The following is a 7,620-nucleotide window of genomic DNA, read 5'->3' as shown; positions in this document are numbered from 1 at the left end:
ATGAACATAGTGGAGCACGTGTCTCTTTTATATGTTGAGGCATCTTTTGGGTATATGCCCAAGAGAGGTATAGCTGGATCATCAGGCAGTTCAATGTCCAATTTTCTGAGGAACCTCCAGACTGATTTCCAGAATGGTTTTACCAGTCTGCAATCCCACCAACAATGGAGGAGTGTTCCTCTTTCTCCACAACCTCGCCAGCATCTGCTGTCACCTGAGTTTTTGATCTTAGCCAATCGCACTGGTGTGAGGTGAAATCTCAGGGTTGTTTTGATTTGCATTTCCCTTATGACTAAAGATGTTGAACATTTCTTTAGGTGTTTCTCAGCCATTCGGCATTCCTCAGCTGTGAATTCTTTGTTTAGCTCTGAGCCCCATTTTTTAATAGGGTTATTTGTTTCCCTGCGGTCTAACTTCTTGAGTTCTTTGTATATTTTGGATATAAGGCCTCTATCTGTTGTAGGGTTGGTAAAGATCTTTTCCCAATCTGTTGGTTGCCGTTTTGTCCTAACCACAGTGTCCTTTGCCTTACAGAAGCTTTGCAGTTTTATGAGATCCCATTTGTCAATTCTTGATCTTAGAGCATAAGCCATTGGTGTTTTGTTCAGGAAATTTTTTCCAGTGCCCATGTGTTCCAGATGCTTCCCTAGTTTTTCTTCTATTAGTTTGAGTGTGTCTGGTTTGATGTGGAGGTCCTTGATCCACTTCGACTTAAGCTTTGTACAGGGTGATAAGCATGGATCGATCTGCATTCTTCTACATGTTGCCCTCCAGTTGAACCAGCACCATTTGCTGAAAATGCTATCTTTTTTCCATTGGATGGTTTTGGCTCCTTTGTCAAAAATCAAGTGACCATAGGTGTGTGGGTTCATTTCTGGGTCTTCAATTCTATTCCATTGGTCTATCTGTCTGTCTCTGTACCAATACCATGCAGTTTTTATCACTATTGCTCTGTAATACTGCTTGAGTTCAGGGATAGTGATTCCCCCTGAAGTCCTTTTATTGTTGAGGATAGCTTTAGCTATCCTGGGTTTTTTGTTATTCCAGATGAATTTGCAAATTGTTCTGTCTAACTCTTTGAAGAATTGGATTGGTATTTTGATGGGGATTGCATTGAATCTGTAGATTGCTTTTGGTAAAATGGCCATTTTTACTATATTAATCCTGCCAATCCATGAGCATGGGAGATCTTTCCATCTTCTGAGGTCTTCTTCAATTTCTTTCTTCAGTGTCTTGAAGTTCTTATTGTACAGATCTTTTACTTGCTTGGTTAAAGTCACACCGAGGTACTTTATATTATTTGGGTCTATTATGAAGGGTGTCGTTTCCCTAATTTCTTTCTCGGCTTGTTTCTCTTTTGTATAGAGGAAGGCAACTGATTTATTTGAGTTAATTTTATACCCAGCCACTTTGCTGAAGTTGTTTATCAGCTTTAGTAGTTCTCTGGTGGAACTTTTGGGATCACTTAAATATACTATCATATCATCTGCAAATAGTGATATTTTGACCTCTTCTTTTCCGATCTGTATCCCTTTGATCTCCTTTTGTTGTCTGATTGCTCTGGCTAGAACTTCAAGAACTATATTGAATAAGTAGGGAGAGAGTGGGCAGCCTTGTCTAGTCCCTGATTTTAGTGGGATTGCTTCAAGTTTCTCTCCATTTAGTTTAATGTTAGCAACTGGTTTGCTGTATATGGCTTTTACTATGTTTAGGTATGGGCCTTGAATTCCTATTCTTTCCAGGACTTTTATCATGAAGGGGTGTTGAATTTTGTCAAATGCTTTCTCAGCATCTAATGAAATGATCATGTGGTTCTGTTCTTTCAGTTTGTTTATATAATGGATCACGTTGATGGTTTTCCGTATATTAAACCATCCCTGCATGCCTGGGATGAAGCCTACTTGATCATGGTGGATGATTGTTTTGATGTGCTCTTGAATTCGGTTTGCCAGAATTTTATTGAGTATTTTTGCGTCGATATTCATAAGGGAAATTGGTCTGAAGTTCTCTTTCTTTGTTGTGTCTTTGTGTGGTTTAGGTATAAGAGTAATTGTAGATTCGTAGAAGGAATTCGGTAGGGCTCCATCTGTTTCAATTTTGTGGAATAGTTTGGATAATATTGGTATGAGGTCTTCTATGAAGGTTTGATAGAATTCTGCACTAAACCCATCTGGACCTGGGCTCTTTTTGGTTGGGAGACCTTTAATGACTGCTTCTATTTCCTTAGGAGTTATGGGGTTGTTTAACTGGTTTATCTGTTCCTGATTTAACTTTGATACCTGGTATCTGTCTAGGAAATTGTCCATTTCCTGAAGATTTTCAAATTTTGTTGAATATAGGTTTTTATAGTAAGATCTGATGATTTTTTGAATTTCCTCTGAATCTGTAGTTATGTCTCCCTTTTCATTTCTGATTTTGTTAATTTGGACGCACTCTCTGTGTCCTCTCGTTAGTCTGGCTAAGGGTTTATCTATCTTGTTGATTTTCTCAAAGAACCAACTTTTGGTCCTGTTGATTCTTTCTATGGTCCTTTTTGTTTCTACTTGGTTGATTTCAGCTCTGAGTTTGATTATTTCCTGCCTTCTACTCCTCCTGGGTGTATTTGCTTCTTTTTGTTCTAGAGCTTTTAGGTGTGCTGTCAAGCTGCTGACATATGCTCTTTCCTGTTTCTTTCTGCAGGCACTCAGCGCTATGAGTTTTCCTCTTAGCACAGCTTTCATTGTGTCCCATAAGTTTGAGTATGTTGTATCTTCATTTTCATTAAATTCTAAAAAGTTTTTAATTTCTTTCTTTATTTCTTCCTTGACCAGGTTATCATTGAGTAGAGCATTGTTTAATTTCCACGTATATGTGGGCATTCTTCCCTTATTGTTATTGAAGACCAGTTTTAGGCCGTGGTGGTCCGATAGCACGCATGGGATTATTTCTATCTTTCTGTACCTGTTGAGGCCCGTTTTTTGACCGATTATATGGTCAATTTTGGAGAAAGTACCATGAGGATCAGCCTTCTTCTTTAAATGCATCTGCTATAGGAGTTAAATGATCATTTCCCCCCACTCTCAGTGACTTCAAATTGATGATTTTGATTAGATTACTCTAATTATTGTTATATTAAGATTTGTTTCAGCTTAATTATGAATCATTTCCATTTGTTCTCATTTTGGTATTATTTTCTACTCCCCTGCTTAATTTGCAAGTTAGATTTTTTATGGTCTTTTCTTAAAACCTTTCATTTGCATACATTCATTATCCAAACCAGGAGCTGTCACTGTGGTGTTTCTTTACACTGACTATGCCCTTTGACACATTTCCATCCTTACATTTTGCTGCTCCCCCCGTCCCTCCTGCTGAGCATCTTATTTCCATCAAACTATGTTACAGAGAATGGATTAGAATAAACTGTCTTTTTTTTTTTCGGAGCTGGGGACTGAACCCAGGGCCTTGCGCTTGCTAGGCAAGCGCTCTACCACTGAGCTAAATCCCCAACCCCAGAATAAACTGTCTTATGGGCTTAAAATTTAAATATGCTTGTGTCTGATCATTTATGAGTGTGTTTAACCTGAGAATGGTTTCTCTAGGGATGCTGGAAGAGTATTTCCATCTTGTCCATTTTCTATCACATTAAAACATAGACAACAATGTAATTTATTATTATAGAAAACAATTTAATGAATCACATAATAAAAATCTTCCTACCTTAACTGTCAACGACACATTGCTATCACAGGTTAAGTTTTCCTAATTGGAAAATCTAAAATCCCCAAAGTGTTTCCCAAATCCTAAACTTTTTTTTTTTTTTTTTTTTTTTTTTAGCATCAATGCAGCATTAATTCTCCATTTTCCTATATAATAATGTCTCGGTGTCTTCTGTTGCTGTGAAGAGACCATGACCACCACAGCAACTCTTACATAGGAAACCATTCAAGTTGGGGCCGGCATACAGCTCATAGGTTGAGTCCATTATCGTCAGGGTAGGAAGCATGGCAGCGTCCAGGCAGACATGGTATTGGAGGAGCCAAGAGTTGTACATCTGGATTTGATCCACAGGTGTCGGGAAGAGAGAGCAACATTGCTAGTACACACTTCCTCCAACAAGGACACCCCTCCTGGTATTGTCAATCCCTATGGATCTATGGGGGCCATTTTAATTCAGACCACTGCACTCATTTATGTCAATCATCCGCCTATAGGAGAAGTTGGTTCTCTCTGTACCGCCCATTTTTCAAGACCATAGTTTGAGCATTAGAGAGATTCCCTTACATTGTTATTACCTAATCAGTGGGTTTCTAGGAAGCACAAGACAATGTCACACAGCTTAGAAGAATAAGACACCTCTAGAGGCCAATTTGGATAGAAAAAGAAGAGGAAAGAAAAGAAAACACATCAAAGGAAAGCTGAACTACCCAACCCAAACTGCACAAGCATAATACACACAGGAAGCATTGTGTGTGAGCACAGGAGGAGGTGGGGCTCTAAGGCTCATCTGTGAGCCCCAGGGGATTGTTCTTAGTGCCTGTGACCTCCTGATGGATGCCTAGCTGAATTTCAAAACTGCTTGGAACAAGTGGCACCCTTTTATGGCCTTTAATTCCTTACATTTCTGAGTGACAAGACCTGAAACTGTTTTCCAATGTGTGTACCCCAATTAGATTTGGGGAGAGGAGTGCTTCTGTTTTAAGTTTCTCAGGTTCACAGATGGACAGATGCTTTCCACGGGATAGATCATGTCTAGACCCAGGAGACACAGGTGATGTATTTTGCTTTTGAGCTGATGCAATGCATAGTCTGGAGTTAGTGTTATGGATGTGAATTTGGGATGGGCTGAGTATATTAGCACTGGTGAATTATTGGAGTTGGTTACAGTTTGGATGGAAAGGGTCCCTTTAGACATATGAACAATATATATTCAAAACTTGGGTCCCAGATAGTGGAATTCTTGAGAGATGATTTTACCGTATGAATGCTAACTTCATCAAGAGTTTCAGCCATTAAGGTTGCTCCACCTGAATCTGCCCATAGGACGCGATGCTTGGTTGGTAATAGGCCAGTGGAAAATCACCCTGCTTCTGACTCGTCCCCATATTAGGCCTTGAGAATCCCAACTCCCATAGCTCAGGGTTATAGGCCAAGCAATACTTCTGGCCAAGCTGTTCTTTACTACTATCTCGCTGCACATGTTCCAAAGACCCTAGAAAAGCCCACCCTTCCACTCAGTCCACTGCTGTCTCTCTGCGCCTGCCCAGTGGCAGCCACGTTCTATGGTTCTCACCAATTGGTTGTGTGGAATGACCTCATGATATTCTCTGACTCCCAGTGGCCAAGGTACTTTTGTGTCTGTAAGTCCTTTCAGGGGGTATCTGTCAGCCCCTCAGCTCTCACATCTTTCTCCTCTCTAGCTAATGTGATAAGAGCAGCCTCAACCACGGTGTTCCACACCAAGTTATGCTCTCTCCACTTCACACCGAAGCAGTAGACTCAGACAAACGTGAGTTGAAAGCTTCTGAAACCATGATCCAAGACCAATCTCGTAGAGTGTAGTTTTTGCTACCCCGCTTTAAGCTCCAGGTGGATGGCACTGCTAGCCCCATCCAGGTTTGCATTCACACACAATAGTCTATTTTTGATATACTTTAGCTCAATGGTCAGGCTCTTCTAAGCCTTCCTCGGTTAGCTCTCGCCTTTCTTTTCACTCCGAACTCAGCACCCTAAATCTGCCTTTGACTTACTTGTTCAGCTATCTTCTCCTTGTTCAGCATCTTAAATCTGTCCTCAGCTCAATTATGTTTCTAATACCCCACTTGCTATCCCAGGTCCAATCAGGGAAGCGACTGTTGGCTACTCCGCTCAAGATCTCAAATGGCTGATGGCTTCTACTCCTCTCCCCTTACCCCAAATATGGCAAATACGCTTCTCCTCCCCTGTGTCTGCTAGCCTGCCTGCAGGGGAAACTGGAAGTCCTGCCTATTCTGCCCAGCTCATTGGCTGCTAGCTTCTTTATTGATCGATAAAGAACCAACTGGGGAAGAGAGTCTTAGGTGTTCACAATAAGATTTGTGATCAAAACATTAGAACCACCCCCTACACAACCTCTCCTTTTAAAATATTCTTTGTTTCAGGTATTTTGTCTAAGTGATGGAACACTGACCACCACCAGGTCTAAAGGGCAGGTCTAATTGTTGAATGATTTTTTTCCCTTAGACATATCTGTGTGCCAGTGTGATACAAGGGAGACTTCACAGATGCGGCTCAGGAAAGAGAACTGAGATAGCCAAATTCATGTGCACTATACAGCTGGGCTATCGTCAAGAGGACTTTTATACAAAGTGAATTGCAAGTATGTTGTGGAGCTGAAAGGTTGGAGCATAGTCCCGTTTATGCTGGTTCTAGAGACAGAAAGACCAGAGAGAGTTTCTCTTTCTACCTAGAAGCAGCTAGCCGTGCCAACTCTGTGGGCCTAGCCCAGGAAAGCTGGTTTTGGATTTCTGATCTTAAGATGAAAAGATCAGATCTGTACCATTTAGAACCCAACATTTCTAAAGGAGATCGATCACCAGGAAGCACATGTGTGCTTCAGTTTGAGCATTTTTCGGGCTAGAATACAAGTGCATATATGCTGTGTACGTGTATATGCATATGCGAATGTGCACATGCATGATGTGTATGTTGTATGTTTAAAGCCACAGTGTGTACTTGTGCCATTATTTCTAGGTCAAGTTCACAATTATTTACTTTCATTATGTCTACAATTATAGTCTTCTTTTACTTCTCCTATCCTGAAATTCGCAGTCCTTGGTGACAAGACAAATTTTCCTTTCTTATTCTATCATCCACAAGCACTGGAAGGATAATACCCTAATAATCATCAAATATCTGCTCATAAGAAACATTGATGTTTTAGATTCTATACCCCTGAGAGTATTAAATCAAATTACTATGTCTTAAAGCCATCTGGAGTATATATCCTCACTTATAATGCATCAAATGAAAGCAGAATTAGTTTTGTGTGTTTCACTTGTAGAGTTTTTAATGATTGCTTTTCAATTGAATGTTACTTAATAACCATGTAAAATATTTTTATGGTTCTAATATTAAGCCTATAAACCTAAAAAGTTTGGCTCCTATTCTTGTCTTTTCTAATCTTCCCATCACCCTCTCTGAAGGCAGATATTTAAAAAGCCATTGGGAAATGTTATTGATTTACTTTAATAAATCACTCAGAGATTTCATTATGTATTAGTAACGTGAACACAGATCCAAAACCATGCAAACTTTGAAACAATTTCAAAGCACACAGAAAAAAAAAATGTAGCTGGCGCCCCACTTATAATTCTCACCATTAACCCCATGATTGTCATATTACCACTCTCTTAAAACATCCTATTTGTAACCCCTAGTTTCTGTTTCGTACCTATGTGTTTTTATTTGGATTTGCTGATTGAGCCATTTGGCTATTCTCAGATATTTTCATGGCTTGCGTTTTATAGACTCTCTGCCTTGGACGTTATTAAAGGCAATTCCCTGTGTATCCACTTTAAAGTGTTATTTGGGTTAAGTTTACTCAGAAGTGATTTTCCCCCCTACCGTGAGATGTACTGTATGTTTCTGCCCTCATCCCCTTCA

Source organism: Rattus norvegicus, chromosome 20 (assembly GCF_036323735.1).
Source record: "Rattus norvegicus strain BN/NHsdMcwi chromosome 20, GRCr8, whole genome shotgun sequence".
In the NCBI taxonomy this organism is placed as follows: Eukaryota; Metazoa; Chordata; class Mammalia; order Rodentia; family Muridae; genus Rattus; species Rattus norvegicus.
Note: the sequence above shows the minus strand (reverse complement) of the source record.